The sequence below is a fragment of the Streptopelia decaocto genome (genome assembly GCF_964273445.1).
Source record: "Streptopelia decaocto genome assembly, chromosome: 2".
In the NCBI taxonomy this organism is placed as follows: domain Eukaryota; kingdom Metazoa; phylum Chordata; class Aves; order Columbiformes; family Columbidae; genus Streptopelia; species Streptopelia decaocto.
The window spans coordinates 123,126,997-123,151,679 of NC_138655.1; the positions used below are offsets into that span (position 1 = coordinate 123,126,997).

The following is a 24,683-nucleotide window of genomic DNA, read 5'->3' on the forward strand; positions in this document are numbered from 1 at the left end:
AGGATATGTGTTTACGTGTATGAAGACATTAGCATTAGAAGTAACTTAGAGGTAATAAAATAAGCTTTAATGCATGCTTCAGAGCACTTTCTCTTTTCCCATGGAATTATGGTCCTTGGTCAACTCTGTGTCAGAAATGTCTTTGTGGGAAGGGTTTACTGCCCGGTGAGAAGAGTCCACTGAACAAAGCAAGCTTTCTGTTGCAAATTAAGAAGTTAACAAATTTAAAATTACTTTATCTGTCATCCTTTTACATTTTCTTAAGCTGAGTTCATCTTTTGCAGGGCATAATTAATTTTTCTTGTTTGTTTTATTTACTTACTTTACATGAGAAAGCGAAAATGTTGGCATTGCTTGGGAAATAAGAAGTCTCAATAAGAGCCAGTCTCTGCTTCAGACAGAAACTGGACCACAGCAAATGTAGGTAGACCAGTGTTAGCTCACATGAACTATAATGATACTTAAATTGGTGCTGAACTAAGTATGCAGGTCAATGGGTAGTTCATCCTATACTGGAGCTCATACCGCAGTGTGATTTAATGCTTTTAGGACCTGCATTAGCAAGATTAAATGCAGTGCTGCTTTGCCTACCTAGCAGGGGAAAAATAGTTGTGAAATCCTGAGCACACAGAAAACAATGAGAGATCCCCACTCATCTTGCTGCAGTGATTTTTGGACTTTTCTACACTTCCCTTCAGGACAAATGGCTGCATTGCCTCAGTTTCATTAGTGTTGTTCAGACATCAGTTTTTCAGTCCCTACCCTTGCACAATTGCCAAAAATCACAGATGTGGAAATCTTGCACACTGTGATTTTTCACAGTCTTTGTGACAACAAGGCAGTTGGCTTCAGAGATCAGAGGCATCTTTGAATAAGAAAAATCTCTCTAAGTGTATGCTTTTTTTGTAAAGGCAATTGCTCATTCAGAAGACCACAGTCAAGTGCAAGTACCCTCAGCTGGAACCCTCGTCCCTCTGCTGCAGTGTGGTCTTGCTCCTGTTTAGAGTCGATGGGTTTGTTTGAGCCACTGCATTTCATTAACCAGGGTTTTCATCGGCTACTGAGTGGTATTTGTTTTCTGGAGTTTGCTCCCTTCAAAATATGGTAGCCATCAGTAGAAAAACAACTGAAATAGGAAGTGCCAAACTGGTTTTCTGTTTTAGATACTATATGGTTTTATAACAAATAAAGGGTATGGATTATTTCTTTTTATTCAAGCAAATAATTTGCAACAGCTGGAAAAGTAGGGGGACTGAAATAAAATTTACAGCACAATTCCATGTATGTTGTCGGGGAATCATTCCCATGCAACCCAGCAATGGCACAGAGATTTCGGGGATTATGTTCAGATTAAATGTCAAGAAGAGCTGAGACTTGGCAATATGCCAGGAAGGTCATATGAGGAAAGTCCCAAACTTTTACACTCAAATAAAAATGTGTTCTGCTTAATACCCATAATATGCTGCAAATGTTAGCACAGCTAATGACCTGGGTTAAGAAATTTCATCATAACTTGATTTTTTAAATTATTATTTAAATTTGGAACTTTTTGCTGCTTTTTGGTATTTAAGACTCTGTCAGCAATTTTATTTGGGGGTTATGCCTCTACTGTAGAATTTTTTCTTAGTAGCATGGCATAAACAGTAGTCTAACACTTCCACAAATCTTTAAAATTTTAATTTTCAAGTGACACGTAAGTGGAACAATAAGCTGCTAATATTTCCACAAGGATTATTACTACACAGAAACATTCCTGTTATTTTTAAGATGAAATCCAAGATGCTATAATTCCACGGCATTTATGGGAGAATACTTTATTGTTGGGAGGGGATGAAAAAATAGATATAAATACAGAGTTGGGAATTGTTCTTTCTATTTTTTTGATCTGTGGTTGGTCTGTGCCATTCCAAAATACCTGTGGAATTATGAAGGAATATGCTGACAGTCTTGTACTCTGTTGAGAATGTCTTCTTTTGGTTTAATTTGACCTCTGTTTACAGTAGATTGATTTTAACAGGGCATTCTTACTCTGAGGGATATCTACATGTGGAGTTTTATAGCTTTAGCTATACCACTTCAAATAAACCGTCTATTAATCTACTTGCCATCTCTGACAAAGCTTGAAACTGTTTTAAAATTGATTTATTAAATCCCTTTAGTACTCTAAATGTGATCCTACTACTGTGTACAATTAAAAGTATATGATGCTTTTTTAATGTATCATTTTGTTTGCTCCCTGGGACAGACCGCACAGTGATGTGAATAAACCTTCCCAGTGCCCTTCATGGGCATCGGATTTTACTGAGGGAACTGTCATGAGACTTGTTTTGGATGCACCCAACATACTGAATCAAACCACAGCTGTTCGATTTGGTTTGCCAGTGAGCTTCAATATATGTTGCTTTGCTCCTAAATTACTTCTCATAAACGGGAACAAAACCTGAACTGATTAGCCAAAGCAGCTGATGATTCTGCGGATTCAGGACTACATCTTTCATTTCTGGTTGTATATACATCCAGTATTTGTAAATCTCATTTTAGATATACTGTATACACGTAAATACGTATTTATATACACATATATGCATGTGCATATAAACATATTGGTGTACGTGAACACTGAAGTTTGTTTTCTCCTTCCTCCTCCTGTCTTCTCCCTCTTTGCTGGCTGTGGTGAGGCACAAGGGAGGGGAGAAAACTATTTTAGCTGACCAAGGCCAACATTGCCGTGGGAGGTTCTACAAGCTGGTCTGCAGTTTATTAAAGATGGAAGTTGGGAGATACCAATTAGAACTGTCAGATTCTGGAAAGGGTCCCAGTGATAATGGTGGTGTCAGAAACGGAGCAGAGAATTACCACGGGATGTGGCTGGGTGCCTGGGGTCCTGAGGCAGAGGTGCTGCTGAATTTTGCAGTTAAAATAGATTTAATGGGTTCGTTATTTATGAGGGATATGGTATGCAACCCTCAATGTGTCAACACTTCTTTAAAGCGCAGATTTAAGAAATAGCAATTTAGAAGTCAGTCCTTTAAATAATATAAATGAACAAGGTAAATTAATAGATTATTTTAATAAACACCTTATTGCCATGTCACTTACTGTTCTGAATTACGAAACTGATAGGTTTTTTGAAACTGATAGGTGTTATCAATTACTTTTACTAGACCATTATTTAAACTACAGTCAGTAGAATTTTACCACCCTACAGCCTGAAACACATCGTAATAAATCAACTCTTATTTCCTTATTTGTTTGAAGCTAATTTGACAGCAAGTAGTCTGTTAGCATACATTATTTCTTTATACTGCAAAATATGCAAATATTTCAACGATTATACTTTTATCTGTTTAATATTTAAAAAACATGATACAACGTGTTTCTCCGATAAACTGAGTTACATAAAAGTAGCTTCACATCTACATAATGCTTTTACAAAACACTCCCTCTATTTCAAGTTAAAATGTGTGTTCATCTTGGGAATATGTTCATAAAGAAACTTCATTTACCATATTAAGAAAGGTTGTGTATTCTCTTGCTTTTCAGATTATTTTTCTTCTTAAATAGTAATTGTATCACTTTGTGGACTTCTGCCTGCCCAGGCTGTCTGGGGCTGGCAAAAGCTTCGTAGTTGCGGTGCTGCTGAGTTCTGCAATTAAATTGAGTTGGTTTCTTATTTATGAAGGATGTAGTGTGACTCCCTTGCCCTTTTTTTTCCCGTTCTATGAATATTTTCTGTAACTGGATGTTTATTTTCTAGTATTAATCCTTAGTTTTCCCTCTAAAGCCAGTAGAACCATCAGAACTGGTGTTCCCCCAGCCGGGTTTGCCCAGCACTGTCCCTGTGCACCAACATTTCTTCAAGCAGGATTATTTTAAGGGACCATGAGGGCTTTTGGGTTGGCAGCCGTGCAAACGCAGCACAGCCTTGCTCTGCTACATCCCGGTAGCATGCTCGGCAAGGCAGGTGTTGTGGTGCTCATGATGCTTATGAGGACCACAAAGGCAGATGTGCTGCTCGGTACCTGCGTGCTGGGACGGGTGCAGGTGACCCACGGTGCTGGCCGCCCAGCCCGTGTCCCCTGGGGCACAGGTCAGTGCTAGTTCAGTTCTGAGTGTTAGGACCCTGTAAGGTTGCATGGGTTGTATCCTGAATATTTCAATTGTGCTCCTCCCCCTCTACTTTGCCCTGGTGAGACCGCATCTGGAACATTGTGTCCAGTTCTGGGCCCTCCAATTCAAGAAGGACAGGGAACTGCTGGAGAGAGTCCAGCGCAGGGCAACAAAGGTGATGAAGGGAGTGGAGCACCTCCCTGATGAGGAAAGGCTGAGGGAGCTGGGGCTCTTTAGCTTGGAGGAGGCTGAGGGGTGACCTCGTTAATGTTTATAAATATGTAATGGGTGAGTGTCACGAGGATGGAGCCAGGCTCTTCTCAGTGACAACCAATGATAAGACAAGGGGCAATGGGTATAAACTGGAACACAGGAGGTTTCATTTAAATTTGAGAAGAAACTTCTCAGTGAGGGTAACAGAGCACTGGAACAGGCTGCCCAGGGGGGTTATGGAGTCTCCTACTCTGGAGACATTCAAAACCCACCTGGACACATTCCTGTGTAGCCTCATCTAGGTGTTCCTGCTCTGGCAGGGGGAGTGGACCCTAACATTCTGTGGTTCTGTGATTCTAATGTGAAAAGCAAAATATGCTAGGGAGGAGTAGGTATGTGTCCCTCTTTACCAAAGAAGGGAAAGATAAACACATAATGACAGAAGAATTAATTTCCTCTTAACTCTGCAGCTCTGGCTGTATTGTCTCAAGGTTTAGTAAGCATCTGTTTGCTGGGTGAAATAGCCAGGTGTGCTTTATGTATAAGCAAGTGATTGTAGCCTGAATCATTGCTTCAGACACTTTGTGAGTCAGGTCATTCACAACTGCAGTAATAAGATTGTTTGTGGTAGGTTCCTCATAGTGACAGTGGTCCTTTGTTTGAAGTCTGCATTGCATATGTGTTATATTTCTGATTTGCGGATTGATTCTCTGCCAGAAAACAGCATTGCAGCAGGGAACTGAAAGTGAAGGCCAGTGCTGCTAAATTCAGGATATTGCTCAGTCCTGGAAATAATTGTGAAGCTTTATAGTTGAGTTAAAAGCTTTAATTATGACTTTCATTGAAGTGATACTGCTTCCTATTGTTCCTGAGGTTGGATTTTTATTTGGTTTTTATTGTGTTGTTTTTGGTTTTTTTTAACTCTATCTGCTAATTGGAACTGGGTAAATACTGCCAAGAGCATTTTGTTATTCATGACCACCATATAAGAGGCGTTCTCTATTCGTAGTGGTGGCCATTTCTGCACACATTGGGATAATGTCCCCAGGGAAGTGGTGGATTCCCCAACATTGGACACTTTTAAGATTCAGCTGGACAGGGTGCTGGACCATCTTTCCTAGACTGTGCTTTTGCCAAGAGAAGTTGAACCAGATGACCCTTGTGGTCCCTCCAACCTGGTATTCTGTGATACAATGAATTATGTTTAAGGAAAGAAAAACTCAGCATTTCTTTAGTGTTTGGATTCAACATAATTTTAACATTTACCTGTAATTTTTTTTTAATAAAATGGTGCTTATTTATGTAAAATAACTGCTATCAAGTCCCTGCGTTACAAGGTGATTATCTCCCATTTCAAGTTGATTATGCTTTGTGGTGGAACCGTGACCAGAGTGTTTCAGGCTTAGGTTGTGTTTCCACTAGTTTATGGCTCGGATTTGCCTACGGTACAAAGGGGTGGTCAGGTTGAAACCAAGGCATGTTGTGTTCCAGATCTTTCTTCCGAGGGGAGCAGCGTCTTGTGTGATCTTCCTCTGCCTGGTGTGTAGAGCAGCTGGGGGGCAGCTGGGATCGGAGTCTTCCTCCTCTCATGGCATCCCACGAAGTTTGCAGGCAGGTCTGCTGGCTGCCCGGAGAGGAGGCAACCTCTGCCACCACTGGAAAGATGATGATGATGATGATGAGTCAGTGATCATGGCTGTATGCAGGATTCCTGCTTCCCCCTGGGAAAAGGGAAGGGCCATCCCAGCACGGGGCCAGCACTTTGGATGGAATCACCAGCCCTCTTGCTGTAGAAGTCTAAAATAACCATGTTTCCCATGGAGGGTGTCAGCAGCTTGTAACAAAAACGTAGAACAAGCTCGGTTCCTGAAAAGTACATCTGAAACTAAAATAGTCCTTTTGGTTTTAATTCTTTGATGCCAGATTTTATCCTTGGAGCCCAGAGATTTCCTGATGTTTTCATTTGAAACTGTACTGCTTCATGCAAGGTGAATGCGGCTTAAAATAAATCAAGTGCAAGCTTTGCAGGGACTCTGTCCTATGCTTGGGCATGTGATTTTTAATTTCCCCCCCCAGTTTACTTAATTATTCCAGAGTAGAAGATTGTTTAGGTTATCAATGTTAGCTATGAATTTTCAGCCCCAATGTAAATTTGAATTCCAGGTCATTTTGTTGCACATTAGCATAATATTTATACACTCACTTTCAGTGATAAAAGAGAAGCAGTTAGTTGTTTGACAGGAAGAATAAAGCATTTGACTATACTGTAGTGTGTGGGGTGTTATGACAGATTTCTTTTGATTGTGCGGCATTCAAATTATACATCAGTAAGGTAATGTTACATTATGTTATCTGTCTGCACTTCTACTAACAATTTCATTATTTTAATAAAAATTTACAGTGATCTAAAAGCCACTTTATATATATAGTAATAACATACACATATGATTTTGTATATTGTTATAAAGATCTACATTCTCTGCATACTATAGCAAGAGATAGACTGCTGTTACTCCTGAGATACTTGCCAGGTAGTTGAATACGAAAATTGAATTTTCTGCTGAAGGTTTTATTGATCTCTGAATGTATTCAGATTTTAGTCATTTCAGTTGCAGCTGGCAGAAATGCTTTTTCTGAAACAGAGATCCATTTTTGAGACTCATTTGTTTACAGATGAGATTAAATGGGAACACAATAATATTGTTTGCCCTAAACAGTTAAAGGGTCAGTGTTTATTCATTACCTTTTCCATAGATCCAGATCAGCTGCTTAAATCGCAGGCTTTCATCTAGGTTTGGACCGTGATTATATTTGACCTTGCTATGACTCCATGAAGTTTCTCAGATGCTGTTGGAAATGTGGTGCTGCTTTCTGTTTTTTCCACTATCATGGACAATGGATTCACCATTCCTTGTTGTCAGGATTGTGCACGACTCTTGGATGGCCAAGAAGGTGCAGATCGAGTGCACTACAAATAGCTGAACAGACTTTGCTAAATTAATTGAGCAATGCAGATTAATGTAGTGTTATCTTGTTATTTAGGGCAAAGGATTATTTGTTGAATGAAAGGCAAAAAACTTAAACTGTAAGATCCTGTTCTCGTGGAACTCCTTGATACCGCAGTTTTATTTACAAAAAATATCCTGGTGTATTTTAGGAGAAATAATTTCTATGAAAGTGTATCAAACCTCTGTTTTTGTCATCAGAACTTAGTTACCTAGTTTAGTAGGTGTTCATTTATTTTTTTTTACTATGCTATGCTTGAGGAAGCTCGAAGAATCTTATGTTGGTTGCATATTATGAATGTCAGAAAATGTATTAGGAGTCGGGGGTTCTGACTTCTGGCATAACCCCCCCATATGTAGAAGTGCAAAATGAGTAATAATTCTATTGTGACTATAATGACATTTCTAAGCTGCAGTTGTAGAGAAAGGAAAAGGTCTCCTTGGAGTTACCAAGTATCGACTTGCAGTTGTCTTATTTCTTCTTGTGTTTTGAGAAGTTCACGGATTTGCATTTGCAGTTTTATAGCAAATACCAAATTTGAAACTCTTTTCAGCAGGACCACTAAAACCATTACTGCGTGTTCACAACAGAGCAAAAATCTTGAAAAGAAATCCTTCCCATTTCAAGTTTCTGTTAAACTCTTAAAAGAAACAGTCAGATGAAAATATTTTCTTAAAATTGTTTGACAATGCCATTCAAAAATGATATTGTTGGCCTACTTGTTATCCCACTTGTTAGCTGACGCACTACCAGATAATGAGAATTCTTAGAGCTGTGACTATTCATTGCTAAATTTATTAATAACGCTACTATTTTATTCTCTTGTTGTAGCTCTCAAAAGCAATCTGTGTATTGTGGGCAGTCTGCTCAGGTTTTCTCTTCTACTGTTATAACATGCGTCTTTTTTTTTTAATCGTATAGAAAAGGACATGAAATTTTACTAAAGAGCCTTACTAGGGAAAAGTAAGGAGGAGAATAAGATAAATTAACCTTAAAAGCAAAAGACAAATGAAGTCTAAAACATAAGCAAAGCTCCTTACTGATCTGAACTTTGAAATATCAATAGATCAGTAACAATTTTCTCTGTGAGCACTGTAAAAAAAAAGAGAAAATCTGAAAATGTTTGCCTAAGGTTGAAGCAAATAATTCCTAGAGATATGTCACTGCAGGCTCTGGACCATTCAGTGGTCAATAGGTAACAGTCATCTTATTCTTTATAGTGGTCAGTTTATTTGTATCAAAATTTGCTCCTTAAGACCTTCAGAAATGCTGAGGAAAGAGGGCTTTCTTTTTTAATGTGATGGAATAAAAACAAAACAAAAAAAAAAATGAACAAAACAGACAAAAAGAACAAACATACCCCACTACCACTAAAACTTTTTTAGTATGCTTTTAGAGGACCTTCCTTACACAGATGCTTTTAGCAATGCTTTACCCAAAAGCATCTTCTCCGCTTGTCTCATTTTTTGTCAATGTCCCTTAATAACTATACCTCAAGGGTGTCTTCCTTCCTACCCTCTCCTGGGTTTGGGGTTATTCGTCCCCTACAGAGACATCAAAATTCTTGTCTGTTGAGGTGTTTGTTCTCCAGACCTCTGGAAATCAGTCTTGCCCTGAGACCGGATTGATCTATTGTTCCATTTAGCACTAAATAAACAAAACTTCTTCATGCTTAGTAGGAATGAAAATGTATTTCCATGCTTGTGAACTTCTACAGGGAAATCCGTTGGCTCAGTCTTCAATGTAATAACACTGTTGACACGATTTCTGGATGCCTAGCACCATTGTTTACCTTTACCAGAAGAACTGGGAATGTGTGTGGTAAAGGCCATGACACCTCACCATAAAAAGGCTGTATTTCCCTATATTCCTCTATCTGAAGAATTCTGACTTTGAACAAGTGATGGTATTAATACCATACTTCTGTACCATAGTGGTGAAATATTTAAACAAAGTTACAAATGTGAAGAGCGGCTGTCCCAACTAGTTTGGCCAGGAGGCAACATTATTAAGTGTTCTGCATGTACATACTCTTCTTAATCACTGAGAATTTCATAAGGAAATTTTGGCTTGCTGCGAGACCTTGGCTGTAGAGTTGGAGTAACTGAGCTCCAAAGCTGAAGACGACCTTGAAATCTATCTAGTAGATTATCTTCTGTACACAATAAACATGGCCTGAATAAAATCTTTCTGCATCAGAAGGTTTCAGAACAATGACTAAAGCAAGCAGAATGCAGTTTTTGAACTTTGAGTCTTGATTTATTTTATTAAACTATTGCATGTGGAAAGATACTGTCCAGTCCATTTACAACAGCACCAAAGTGTGCATTGATCAAGGCAGATATCTTGGTAGGCAGAGTCACAGAAACCTTTTGGAAGTATCCTTTCATCTAGTGGTGCGGTGTGTGTGGAATCCCCCAGGAATTACTGTCATTAACTATTCCCACAGGACTGCTAACAGAAAAGGCTTTTCAACACCAAACCTGAATCATTAAGCATACCTTTGATTGATTGAAGTCTCATACTGGGGAATGTAACTAACATCTCAGTTTAGCTGCCAACACACTGATGTCCACTGATTTTTGAGATGTCACAGAGGGTGTCCTACTTGGCTTCCAGCAGTGGCTCTAGAATGGTTTCTCCTGTGGGCACCTGGAAACAGAGAGTAGAGTGTGGTTATTTAAATTAATCTGAGAATTTTTTCTTCTTTTTTTTTTTTTTTTTTCCCTTTTTCATGCCTTTGACTTTTTCATCCATTATAAATGAGACTTAAGTGTTTATTTGATTGGGACCAGACTGACCACTTCTAACAAGAAATGTAGTGTTAACCTTAGTCGTCATGTCATGTAATAATGGCCAAATGACCAAAACTTAATATTTTTTCCTTAGTCTTTTTGACTTGGAGATTAGAAAATTATAAAGTGTCTTTTACTTTGGCTGATGATCTCCTCATTGTAAAACTGAAGACTTCTTAGGCTGGTTCAGCAAAGTTTGCAATGCATTTCCTCTTGAATGAGGGCCAGAGGATTCCAGCATGGTCGTTCTGGCACAGTTGGTTGTTTTATGAAACAGGTGTCTACATGTGTGCAGTAAATCTAATTATGCTGATAAAACTGAAGAGATAATTTAAAAGTATGTATTACAGTGAACAAGACTAGTAATTTACCATGTCAATAACCAAAATGTAAGCAGCATTTCTGTACTGTGTGTGATATACAGTAATGCTGTAATGTAATGGCTCCATTGTGTGAGCCATTTTAAAATTCCTGTTCAAGATGGTCTGGATCGAGATGTTCATATATTTTCTTTTATCAGTAGTTGTCTTTCAGTTAAAATCTGCAAAACTGATTCTCATTCACAGTGCTATCAGCCAGTCAGGTTAACTAACAACAACCTATGACAAAGGGTAAAAAAATTAATGAGGAAATGGAGAACTGAATCAGACACATTAAAAGGATATGTAGTAAAATGAATTCATCATTAGGGTTAGATTACCAAAGAGTCATTTTTCCAGGTGATGTTCCAGTCTGTCATGGTTTAATCCCAGCTGACAGCTCAGCACCACGCAGCCGCTTGCTCACTCCCCGTTCCCCCTCCAAGTGGGATGGGGGAGAATCAGAACACTAAAAGTGAAAAAACTCATGGTTTGAGATAGGTGAAGCAAAACCCACGCAAGCAAAGGAAAACATGGGATTCATTCACTGCTTCCTGTGGGCAAGCAGGTGTTCAGCCATCTCCAGGACAGGCAGGGTCCATCACACATAACAGTTACTTTGAATGTCCCCCCTTCCTCCTTCTTCCCCCAGCTTTAGATGCTGAGCGTGACATTGCATGATGTGGAATAACCCTTTGTTCATTGGGTGTCAGCCATCCCAGCCACGTCCCTTCCCAACTTCTTGTGCACCTGGCATGGCATGAGAAGCTGAAAAGTCCTTGACTACTCAGCAACAACTAAAACATGAGTGTATTATCAACATTATTCTCATTCTAAATCCAAAACACAGCGCTATACCAGCTACCAGGAAGAAAATCAACTCTATCCCAGCCAAAACCAGGGCACAGTCTCTTCTTTGAAGTCAAGAAAACTTTTTGATCCTACCTACCCGTAACACATCAGTCTGTTGCTAGTTAAGTTCCTAAGATTCAGCGATGTCTCAGGTATTCTGGAAATCTTAGAGCAACAGTGAGTTTCAGTGGGGTTAAACCATGACAATTGTGTATCTATATTGTATCTCTGTATTCAGGATCTATATATGAGTTGATTATTTAAGAGTTATGGTCTGCATAACACATGAAGGGGTAACCAAATCCCTCCTTCCTTTAAATGTTAAAATTGGAGAAGTCCAACATCCCAAAGAGATCACCTGGATGTGAGCTGAAAAATGTGATTGTAGTAGGCTCTTTTCTCCTCTGTAGCACGACATGAGCCCTGAGAATACGACTGATTCTGAGCAGATTTTTCTGAAGTGTCTTTCGCACAGGAGCGCATACATTGCTCCTGGTGCCTCCTTCCTCCTGCTCAGGATATCCCGGTAGAACTAAGGATGGCTTAGGTGAATTAACTTTTTAAGATTATTTTCAGACTGTTTTGATCACCCTAAGTTTAGGAGGGTGAATCCCCCTTGAAGTCTGTCTGAGCTGCTGGATGAGAGTGAGGGGGTTGTGTAGTACATTGTCTGAAATAGTAGATATATGAATCCTCTTTCAGCTGGGAATACTATTTCAAGTAAAGCACTTCTTTTAGATGGCCTGATGCAATGATAGTCAGTTAATCACAGAATCTAGTTCTCTTAGCTGTGTATTGTGGGGAGTCTGCAGATTTAAATTCAAAGCTTCTGAACAGCATTAGGATCTGTAGATAAAAGGCTCGATGTACTGTGAGAACAACTGGTGCATTGTGCTTAAATTCAGCTGTAATTACATTTTGTGACCAAGAGAAGGAAGGAAGCATGATTTACGGTGTTGTGATTTGTGATGCTTTTTGTGTGTTTTGCCATTGCAACACTTCTGGGGCTCTTTCATTGTGTACTGCAAATCTTTCCTAGATGAGAGTAATAAGGATGAAAGCAAGAAAACCACGATATTGATGGCCATGCTTACAATACAGTTGTGTGATAATCCATTTTAAATCAAATGATGAGGTACAATAAGCAAGCACCTATTGCAAAGAAAAAAACATTGGGAAGTCCACACTTGGGTGAAAAATAAAAGTGAAATACCCATTCAGTGATACTGCATTTCCCTTGGTTGTCATCTGTACAAATTGAAAATAATTGCACCAAAATCGATGAAACTATATTACAGCTCAACAAAAGCTGGGAATTAACTCCCGCTACTTGTTTACTGAAGACATGGAAAGTTCCAGTAAGCATTTTGAAGGCAGTGTATGTTGTGGTCTCACCATATCTGGCATTGATGTGAATAGTTAAGAAATTGAAATGAATGTAAAGTGTCTGTATAGCAATGAGTTACAGGTCCGATCAGAAGGAAGAGAGTTCATGTGAATTGGGTTCTTGCACTGGGAGCTGTAGTTTTACAGGTCTTTGGACATACGTGAGTGACAGTTCTGACAACAGGTCCCAGTTTAAAGCAGACACTGGCAAAGGAGTAATCTCTGTCTGAGAGCTCCATCCTTTCCAGCTGGTAACAGACAGTAGTGTATTTAGACAAGCAGTTATTTGCCGTAGTTTTTAGGTGTGTTTACACGCACAGGTTGATTTAGACTTTTCTTTATAAAATGCATATAAATCAAACAATGTAGAAGTTTGTGTATATGTTCTTGGGTTTTTTTGTGAAATCTAAAGTGCCAAGATATAAAACTATTGTGACATTTTCTTTTCTTGCAGAATTTATGTTAAACTTCATATAGAATAAAGGAAGCACTCGTACAAAATTTCTGCTTACCATTTCTATGCTCAGAAAACATTTTTATTGCTTCTCTCAGCCAAGATATAATAGCCCAGTATTTCCACTGCTGAAGATCAATTTCTTGTGCAAAAGTTGATCATTCTAATTAATCTACCAGAGCTGTTTTCTTGGGTCTCTGCCCAGTAAGTGTGGTGTTGACATGGAGGTAGGTGACCCAGCCTTAGGTGCCTGAACTTCTTGGAGTAAATCTCAAGAGCATGCACACAGTGCTTCAGGACATCGGCACAATATGCAGTGGACGTTATGCCTGTAGTATCTTGGACCTTATTTGAATAAAAATGTGGAGACCTTACACCTTACCAATTGAAAATGAGTGGAATGAATGAAGAGCTGGACCACAATTGAATTAATTGTTCCAACAACTGCTTTCAAGCGAGGCTGGATTGAAAATACCCTGCTTCTGATTTAGAATTGGAAGAGTTTTTAGATATCAAAATTAAACAGAAACAGGATTGAAAGTTACTGTCTGGTTCATGGAGAACAATCCTATACTTTTGGCAATATCCACTGTGTATATTCTCCATAGTAATCTGATCAATGTAAAAATAGTTTGTCACCATATATTAATAACGTCTTGTGCTTGCACAGATACAGTGTCTAGACTGCAGGTACATGGCATCTGTAAAGCAGTGACACAGACAGCAAATATGGCACAGACCAGATTAAGGAATGAACAAAATAGGTTTTATTGATGATACATCCAGTATTCAGAAAGAATTGCACTGTTTTTTTTGTCACTGTGAAATACATGCTATACTAGCAAGACCCTTCACAGTAGCCTTGCCTTGTGATTTTTTTTAAATTGATGATGCACATTCTTTTGTACCAGAAGGGAAAGAAGCTAATTAGGTCCTTTACAAATACACATGAAATATGCAATAAATAAAATCTTATGAGAGTGCTGCTTAAGGTTATATTGTTCATCTTTTAGCCTCAGAAGAAAATTCCAATTATAATCTCAGCACGATGAGTGGTTTGTTATTTGCATAGCACAGATATGATAATAGTTTTCCTTCTCTTGATGTATTGGTAATTTACTGAATAGTGGCATGAGGTAGTGATTTGTTTTATAGCTAAGAACATAGTATAATGTTAATGCTCCATATTCTTCAGACTGAAACGGTTTGGATGCCATCTGTGTTTTATCGAGGTCTAGTGCTATATTGACATGTGTTTTACCTTACTGGTTTATCAGCTTTTCATAACCACATCCAAACTGTCTCAGGTACTCTCCTATCCCAAATCATTCAGTCTGTGTTACAGTCCCTCGGACACCAAGTCCTGACAGCTGCCTGTCCTGTGTGATCATCTGTGCTTTTATTCCCTGATGGAAAGTGTAATTAGAGAACAATGATTTAGCTTTTGGGTTGACATGCACTTGAAACTTATTACAATACTCTTCATCTGCTGCTGTCTTCTTATCCAAGTATTATAAATATCTCTTATTTCTCTCCAGTTAACCTCCCGGCTCCCTCAGAGGTGGAATGCTGCATCCATTAGCCATATAAAAACTTCTTGTCTAGGAGGGGAAAAGAAGAGTTATTTCTCTTAATCAGCCTGGTGTGGGAATTTGGAGAGGCAGAATGTAATTAATTATTGAGCTTGAATTTTGGCCAAGGCTCTATTAGACTGAGGGTTACAGTTTATTAATTTCTTTCAATCTTGTGATGATAGGAGGAGCAGGAGGGAGACAAGGGAGTGGGATCTTATGCTGACAGAGGGAGTTTGTACTCTTGCTGTGGCAACGGGTTTCAGTTGTCACTGTTTTAAGCTGGACTGCTTTATGTGGCTGTGGCAGGAGGATGAAGAATAAAAAAGATAGCACAGCTTCAAATGAAATTATTTGCAGGGGGAAAAAAAGGTTAATTATACATAAATCAAGCTCACAAAAAACAACCAGAGCATGAAAGAGCTACAGTGCATGCCCTCTGCCTTTCACAGGCTGTTTCCAATTCACTTGGTGCTTTGTGTTGCTTTTCTGAGGCAATTCTTTTCACTTTATGTGCATCAACACATATTTTGTCATAATTTCGTGATGGTAACTTCTGCGCCAGATATAGCAAGTCGCTAGTAGACTGTTTAGCAATTAGATCAAATATAAATCAAGGAGATACAGCATAAGTTATTTTAAATTTTATTTGATTGCTCTGCTAGCTCTAGAGTTAGTTTTTGTAGGGAAGAAATACATGACAGTGACAAGTAGTAAAACTGAATGGATCCAGAACTGGGTGGGGAGGAGAAGCTGAGTATCCACCAAGGCCACTCTTCTGCTACATTATAGGGAGCATTTGCCACATCAGCCAGCACTAATGGGAATATTCTTATGCAATGGAGAAACAGGACTGAGGAGTAGAAGATCTGTTTTTGACAGCTACATCTCTTATGAAGTTTCAGTTGTGTTCCTCTTCATCACCAAAATTCTTCAAATGTTATCTAATAGTTTACTTTAAAATGATGGAAGAAAATTATTCAAGGTCCTAACTTTTCTGAATCTCTTGTTTGCATATGTTTGTCTTCTAAAATGCATAGTACACAAAGTCTCAATATGTTTCTGTTCTTAAATAATAACAAAAACAATAATACAGAGAGAATTAGATCTGTTTTTCTTCTGTCTCTAAGGAAATGCTTGCATTCTGGAAAGGTTGTAGTGTTGTGTTGTATAATGGTTCCACCATCCTTGTAAAGCAAGATGTACTTTGTCCTGTTAAAATCAGAACTACTTAAGAGACACCACAATTATTATGAAATTGCAAATCATCTGTCTCCTGGAAGAAGGTGATTTTCTTCACTGAAGGAAAGTTGGCATTAATAAGCACATAATCAATGAAAATAGTGTTATCATAATGGGTATTGAAGTTTATATCTGTGGGAATAGATGGTATTGTACAGGGTAGGAAGAAAAGCAGGGTCCAGCATTGCTTTGCATCCTCTGCCTTTTAGACTAATTCATCATTTAACGAGCCAGCTGTGGAAAGTGGAATTCACTGCTGAAAGGGGGGCAGTGGTTGTGGTTGTATTTAGTAAATTAAAGAAAGTGGTTGTATTTAGTAAATTAAATTACTACATTTTTATGTACATTTCTAAGTATAATCTCAGGGTACCACCTTGAACTCCCAGTCACAGAAGGTTTTCTGCCCTGTTCCGTTCCATTTTGAGTCCGGACCATGGTGTAGTGGCACGAGCAACACCTGTATTGAGCAACCCACACAAGAAGAGTAAATGATTAACCAATGTTTGCGGTTCATTTCTGGTGGTTGCTTAAAAAAAATCACTGCAGAATTCAGTTAAAACCTTCAGAAATCCTCCTGGGCTGTGGCAGAGTGCTTGTCCTGTGGAGTACAGCGGTTCAGGACTTCGCCTTCTGGCAGTGACCTTGGGTGCACTGGCACGTCCCAGCTGTGCTGGAGCCAACTCACTGGAGCTGGGGCTGCACAGTGGCTGCCCCAAAGGCAGGGACATGAGGATTTTGCCCACATGGACTCAGTGCTGCTACTAGGGCTGGGTAGCAGGTGGCTACAGGAGAGGAACGCTGGGCTGTACAGTGGCTATAAACATACTGATTTTCCAAAGGGTTTTGTTTAACGTTTTGTTGTCAGTCGTGATTGGTAGCACCAGCGTCCTCTCCACAGGACTGCTGAAAATAAGTTGTCTGTAGCTGGGTTTGTAAGGAAGGAAGGAAGATTTTCAAAGGCATGAATTGCCTTAAAAAACTCTGTAAGATCTATCTGCCCGATTGCCATTTGAGGTACTTCAAATATTTTTTCTCATTTTTTTTATAGGTAGGTTTCTTATCATGGAAACAGAGGGCTAAGTTTATAAATCCTTTAAAAGAGGGATCTTCTGATAAGCAGGGGTTTATTTCTGACTGCAGATATGAGGATGCTTAGAGTCTATAAGTAACAGGATACCTGCAGTGAGGTGGGTAAATATTTAGGAGCAGCATGTTATAGTTGATATGTGAGAACGATAGCTTTACATTGTCCACTTCTGAGTTATCATGTTATGATATCCTCTTAAGTGCATTTTATTCTTCTTTAAGTGCTGTACACACAACACACAGAATTTGCAAAGTCAAATGCTGTATCCCACCCGTGACCTGCTCTGGCTGTTTCCCTTCATTGTAAATTCATCATCCATGTCACTTCAGTCAGCTAATTCAATCTTCTTCTTTTAAACCTCTTATTCAGGGGATTCTACTCTCTCTTCTCTGCATGTGGTCTATGGGCTGGGTATACCTTCTTTTTCCTCTTTTCAGCAGTTTTTCCCCCAGGACCACGGTTCAGCCTGGTCCCGCTCTTAGCCCCACACGATCTTCATCCCAGGCTGCAGCACAGGCAGCAGCAATGGCAGGGAAGGCATCTCGCCTTCCTCTCCCCCTGTGAGGATGATGCTTGTCAGTGGTATCCAGCATTAAACCCCCTTCCCAGCATCTCTCACCGAGTTTGCAAAGGTTTGAAATGTCATCAGATCTCAGCTGCTTTTGACTGGCCTGGCAAAAGCCACTTCCCTGAATAAAAAACACCTTCTGCCTATTTAGGACACAAAGAATATTTGAATTATTGAAAGAGGAGCTATCAGATATTATTTTCTCATTGTAAACCAATGGGTTTTTTTTCTTGCCTTTTATCTTAGAAATCATTGAACAATTTTGACTGATGTAATTAAAAATAGCCTGAGGCACACATCCAGCATGGAAAGCTTGAGTCCAAACAATTGGTCTGGCAAAATTATAAGCAAGTGAAAATCAGATCTTGTGGGAAGTATTGGATAATCCTTAGTAACAGGCTGTGTCACAGTTCTCACCTGTCTATACTGAATTTGCAAGAACACTTTCTTTTCAGCATGCATGCAACCTGCACACACTCTTATCCAGTGCGTTCTGCTGAAATGCATATCACTTAATTAAATAATCCACTTAGCCTGCTTAAGAATCACTCGATGTTAATATGACTGCAGCTAATCACATGTGGTGTTAAACCTGTTAATTGCTTATCATCTAATTGCCTAGTTTGAGTTTTATAACAGCAAATGGAGGACCAAATGCTTAGTGTCCTTTATAACTATCACTACTAGACATATTAGAATAATTATAAAATTTTTGTCTATCCTAAAAAATGTACAGAAAATTTATCATATAAAAGATCAGTAATTGAAATGCTATTGTGACACAGAATGCTGGCTTGCAATTAATGATTCAAGAAAAAAATAACTTAGCAGAAAGCCTTCAATCTTCTGATACATAATTTTGGTTATTTCCATATTGCGTTGTTCTCAGTGGGAGTCTGAGCAAGGTTTTGGCTGAATATTCTCTACCCCTAGCTAGCGACTCTGTTGTGCTTTCATTATGTTTGCCTCACATAATTGCTCACTGTTAATTTCAAAAAGCCTTTGATATTTCTGTGTGTTTGTGTCCTAAACAATAAGCTGATCCAAAATGAAGTGTGATTTATTGCCTTGTGACCTTACACACAGCTTTTCCTTGTAGAAAACAACATATGAACCTGGGTGTTGACTGCAGGCTGAGCACCGATACCTTTCCTCCTGTGTATGTTGCCTTCATTCCTGGGCAAGCTCAGTGATCCGGTCAAGTGAGGCTTTTTTTGTGTGGATGGCCTCTCTTGCCCACATTCCTTTTAAACATTATTTTCCTATATTCAAGTATGCTTCTCAAACCAACTCAGTCTTTGTGAAGAGGTCACGGTATTTACTGTGGCCATGGGTTGGCAATACGTTCCATCTAGCCTTAGTACTCCTAGGACCAGACTGAAAATGCCAGTGTGCTATGGCAAAAGCAGCAGTGAGCATCAACACCTTTCCTTCAGCTTCTTTGTTCTGATAGATTCATGTTGTGCCACTGGGACAAGTCTGATGTTGGGGATGCTGGCACAAGAAGGCTGAAATTTCCTGGGGAATGGGGAGAAGGAAGGTGATGTACAGAGAACGCTGCCTTAAAGCTTATAATTTTCAGGGGAGCCATCTGCAGGGATGTTGTAGGCGTGAAGGAATGAATGATGATGTCAGGTGATCGCTCTGGCTGTACCCTGGATATATACCCATTTATGGGAAGAGACTTTTCAGAATGTTATAGGTAGAGGTGTATAAATCTGAGTGGCCTAACAAAACTCAGAAAATCATTGCCCAGCATTAAACAGTTTGATCTGGGACTTTGAGTCCAGGAATCTCTGCTACTTAGTTGTTTGGTAGATGTAGTACATACTTGCTGCTAAGGGTGCACAGGAGGAAAAGACTAAAAGAAAAAAAGTAAGCAAAGCATTTGAAAATTCAGTGTCTGTGCACGGCACATATGACAAAAGCCTGCTAGAGAAAGAGAAAGAATGTGCAGCTAAAATGGTAATTTGTTGTTTGGACAAGTTCTTTTGAGAGAGGGAAGGTGATTCACTGAATCTTCAGATGGTCACAGTGAGAGTGGTGGTTACTTTTCTGGTTTCGCTCGGTGTCTTGGCACACAGTCCAAGTTATTCCTCCTCCACTAGTCTTTTCAAGGTGGGCAGAGCCCAGGATCACTTTGCCCGAATACGATGGCACTGTGCCTTGTGGTCAGTCCTAATGTAAGAGGAAATTATGGAAGAAAGAGCAAGGAGGAGATGGTGGTGGGGCAGGGAGAGAAGAAGAGAGAGTACAGTGGTACTGCACTGTTTTGTGGGAAGGGGGGATCATACGTTAGGGGTGAAGCTGGCTCTCATGTGCACTGAGATCTGCACCACATGTGCTGATGTGCTGATCGTGGCCAGTGACCTCATCCATGTGCAGGTCTGGCTATCACAGTGTTTGAGGTTTGCCAGTCAAGGACTGACTCTCTGGAGAAGGGCAAAGGCTGACTATTTTTGGCAGAGAACCCCTGCTCTTTTTGGAGTCACTTGGAGACTTGTGAAAGCCATGAATCTTACAGTCTTTTCTGTTGCAGGGCTTTAAAGGTGGATGACAGATGGAATAAGTTCATCCTCTGGTTATTTCATTTCTCAGCTGAATCTGTTTTCTATTTGCGCTTGCGTGATCTCACTCATTTGCATTCCTATACTGTGCTGTCTCTTCCTTTTTTATTTTTCCTGGACTTTCTTATTATAGAGACCCCAAAATCCAACATGAGACTTCTGAGTCTGTTCAGACACAGAGGAGCAATGATAACCTGTTCCACATGCAAGCATTCCCATGGAAGGCACCATGATAGTCTGGATCAGTGATTTAAATTTAGGCTGAAGCCTTTGTCCCTGCAGGTGCTCTCAGCGGGATGCAGGGCTGTCGAGATGTCTGATCTGAGCTGGGACTTCGTCCCTAGATCAGCCTTCCCGTGCAAGGAAAGGTGTGCAAGCAGGAGCCGAATGGGCGGCTGTTTCCCAGCAGCGTTACCCAGTCCTGCTCCGGACATGCCAAGGCTTCATCAGCATCTTATGTCATTCTTAAAATAGCTCTGGGGTGGCAGCAATTGGTGTTTTCATTTACAGTGACTGATTTTTAGGTTCTGCATCTAGCATTCCTTGCTACATTTTACTGTTAATAAGCAGGTAGACCTGACGACCTCAAGAGATATGGAGCATTTTCCTGTAAATTCTTTGCCCCACCTGTTTTCAAATTAACTGACGACAGAGGGAAGGAGGATGAAGGGAGAGAATAGCATGATTAAACTCTCTGTAGTATCACTTAAAATGCTCTCAAGAATATTTGTATCAATGTTACTTTGTATCAATTTGTATCAATGTTACTTTTCTTCAGGCTGCTGGGGGTCCAAGTCTTTAGTCAATTAAATCCTTACTTTTGGATATTACTTTTTCCAGCAAGGCTTCTTAAATGTTGGGCTTTTGGCATGTGCCTGGTATCATCTTACTAGCCAAAATAATCAGACAAGTTTTATGTATTTTAGCTATATACTAGTTAAGCAAATAATAATGAGAAACTTGAAAGTGTTGTTCAAATTAGGAATTAAAAGTAGATGTAATCTGAATGTGAGCCACATGAGTTTGAATGGTCTGACTAGTTTAGATCATGCAACTGGGAAAATAATGGCAAGGAAACCTAAGTACATGTTAAATACCTTCCAGATATCACATTTGGTTATTCTGGATAAAGCCGAATATTATCTAAAATTCCTTATTTCTTTTTGTGATCATCCTTTCTATTCATGGGAGGGAAATCAAGATAAAATAACATCTGTGAGCTGCCATTTTCCCCACCAGCTGTCAGAAAGTTATTCTGGTAATTTGTTCTTGAACAGGTGAATGTGGCTGTTCTTATTGTAGTCCTAATTTTCATTTTGAATAGAGATACTAATCTGGCAAGCTGTACTTGATTTGTGTTTCAAAAAAAATCCAACTGGTGGGATATCTATAGGCCAGGTAGGAATAATTTTATCTAAAGATACAAGCTCCTTTAATAACAAGTCAGGCCCTCTTTTCAGTGTAGTTTATCCCATTACTTTTTTTTTCCTTTTTATCTCCACTGAGGGCTGGTATCCTGAGGAGACCTCCATTCCTTGCGCTTTGTGTCTGACCTCCCAACAGTAGCCCTTGTTTACCTAGAGAGATAAGTTGTTTCTGGAGAGCATCCAGCTGATAACTTACTTTTTCATTAGACTTTTTTTTCCTATTAGTTATCTCCTGTTAGTTGATCTGTGTCATTTGATAAAACTAATTAGGTAATAAAAGACTGCTTCTGAACTCCTCCCTTTAATTTTGGCATGGTGAAATGTACTTCTTGGCACCTTGCTCTTTCCTCATAAAGACAGCCTTCAGTTGACAAACAACATTAACCCAAAAGAAAACAAGCCAGTTCACGCACCTCCTCTTGATATATCCGTGTGCCAAAACAAAATAGTTCCTAACAAATTATTTGTACCGAAGATAGTGACATAACCCTGGCTCTCTTTTAGAGTTTTGCAAATGTTTGCAGAGCATCTCAAGAGGCCAGGCTAAAAATACTCAATGAAACCATTCAGCATTCTACTAAAAGCATTTTGTTTCCTAGGACTCTCCTCCCTTCTGAAAATGCCCTCCCACAGCTGCATTACATTTATTAGAAGGGGATGCAGGTATAAGGTAGGAACATCGCATTTTACATTTTATTTTAAAATTTAGCCTAATTTTCAGGTTTCCTTTTTAGATGACGTACTTGTTTTGTTTAAAAGAAATCTAAATAGAAGGAAAGTTTATTATTAGCTTCAAGTTGAAGTGCACCCATCCAATGAAAAAGGTATTGATCAGATTATCCTTCATAAAAGTTTTCAGTGTGAAGGTTTTAGGTGTCATGATATGCAGCATTTGAGAGACAAATAGCAAAGAATTGCCGTCTCTATATGGCAAACGGCCTCTGCTACATCCTGAGGTAGAAATTGCCTGAGGATGCTGGTGGACTTTTTTCTTGATTGCTGCATGTGTGTACCCCAGGAGAAGGAAGGTCACAAAGCTTCCTTTGAGAAGAATATGAAATATGCTCTGCTTGGGTGTGAGATCGGTAGAAATCGCTGTAGTCACCTTCTGTTTGTGGTGCTCCAAAACGTGAAGGAGAAGTATGTCCAGGATCCTCAAGGTTCCAAACACCGAGCCTACCAGAAATTGGAGGGAAACAGTTGTCCAGGTTTCAGATGGTTTAGAAACAGCAATCAGTTTATGGAGGAATGACCAAATGTGGGTGTCTAGCTTGGCGGATGCGACATATGACCTACCCAAGCTCATATGGGGTCTGGAGCAGCTGGTGGAGGCCAAGCAAGGTAGTTGACATGTGTGGACAACTGAACTGAACTCTTACCTAGTCTTGGTCTCTATGTCAGCATGATTTCAGCCTAGAGAAAAACTATTATATCAAAGCCAGTGAAATTAGACCAACAGAGGATCTCATCAGAATCTGGCCTGTGTTTTACACTCAGAAATGTTATCTCTCTTTAAAAAATGGCTCCTACCTGTTCATTATTCAGTGTTAAATGCAACCAGCATTTTGGTCAGGTCTGAAGAAGCATTTTTATATTAGTTGCATGTTTGCGATGTGCTGGATTTACTTCCATGTCAGAAAGATGTACCATGGAGATGTTCAGAATCTGTTGTGCTTGCAGAGATTTGGAGTACTACGTCTTCAGGGAAGCAAGAGCCCCAAAATAGCAGCATATGAAATTTTAAAATCAGTGGTATGATAAACTTGGATAGTACCAGGATGTGTTTATAAGTGAATCATGTGATAAATAAATTATGGGAGTGATAGCGAGATGCAGTTATAGCAATAAGAAGTGAGTGCTTTAAAATGAAAAAAAAAATGAAGTTTGTATTTTCGTTTGTCCTTATTAGATTCAGAAAAAGTTTTGACTTGCTTTATGCCCCTGAACAATTTTTTATCTCTTCTCTAGATGCACTTACAGCCAACTCTGACTCAATGGCATTTAGCTAAGATGCCTGAAATGGTTATTATCCTCTGGATCTGCTGCTTTTCCTATCAGGAACACTCCTGAGCTACTGCAGTTTATAACTTACCATAATGTCAGCTAAAACTTTTGGCTATTTTGATTAACATACCTTGTATCAGAGGCAGATTTGACTCTGCATTTCTACCATTAAACATGAAAGCTTTCCAAGCAAATGCCAGTTACCACTGCTAGTGAGGTGAAAGCATGGACTCACCTGCTATTGTGTCAAATCTGGCAATTGCTTTTTACTCATAAGCAGCTCTGGAAATCCGGACAACCATCCCATTTGTCCTGTGTGCTTTCACTTGATATACTGTTCCTTTTCACTTGAGATAGTTTCTCAGCCCTCCTGGCTGAAACATGGTGCCACGAGAAGATCCTTCCAAAGCCTTCCATTGATTGTTCAATTGCTGTGCTAAGGTGTGCGTTAGTGAATTGTATCCTATGCAGTGTGCCGTATAGCTTACTGTGGGCGAATACTCCAGGATTATAGATTTGCTGAGAGTTAGTGTTGAGAGTCTCTGTATTTTTAGGCACCTCTGTGGTGCCTGGCAGCCTCACACCCATTCACCCTCGTATCCCTTCCCTGGCTGGGCAGTGTGTGAGGATGTGGAGCAGTGCCAAAGGTGCTCTTGCCAGCAGGGTTATGGGCTCTTTCTGGCCTGACCCCAAAACAAGGGCACAGATAAGGAGCAGAGGAGGCTACAGTCTGGTTTTAAATGAAGTTGCTGTTGGTTTCCCTGCCTCCGCTCAATGTTTAGCTGTGGTCTCTGCAGCGCTGTGAAGATCTGGTCCATGGGAAGAGAGACAGCTTGGCTTTTACAGCTGCAGTCCTGTCCCAGGCACCACAAAAATAAGCGAAGAGATGCTGCCCAGCAGGAGCAGTTCTCTGGGTGTCCTGGCAGGAGACAGCATAGCACCTCTGCTGCTTTTTTGGCTGGACTAGACAAGAACACTCCCCTACCCTCTGCCCGTTTCTGCTGCCGACAGATGCTGCCCGCACAACTGGCGGGGTAAGCAA

At 39.7% G+C, this 24,683-nt stretch overlaps 1 protein-coding gene across 2 annotated transcripts in view; it reads left to right on the forward strand.

Moving 5' to 3' along the window:
* THRB (thyroid hormone receptor beta) overlaps window positions 1–24,683 on the forward strand; it is a 162,790-nt gene that overhangs the window by 51,650 nt on the left and 86,457 nt on the right. The window contains exon 2 of one of the 2 annotated variants that reach the window (XM_082045975.1): window positions 22,237–22,307. The exons of the other annotated variant lie outside the window; for it this stretch is intronic. The gene's annotated coding sequence lies outside the window, so the exon portion shown is untranslated. The remainder of the gene's footprint in view (window positions 1–22,236; window positions 22,308–24,683) is intronic. 2 annotated transcript variants of the gene reach the window in all.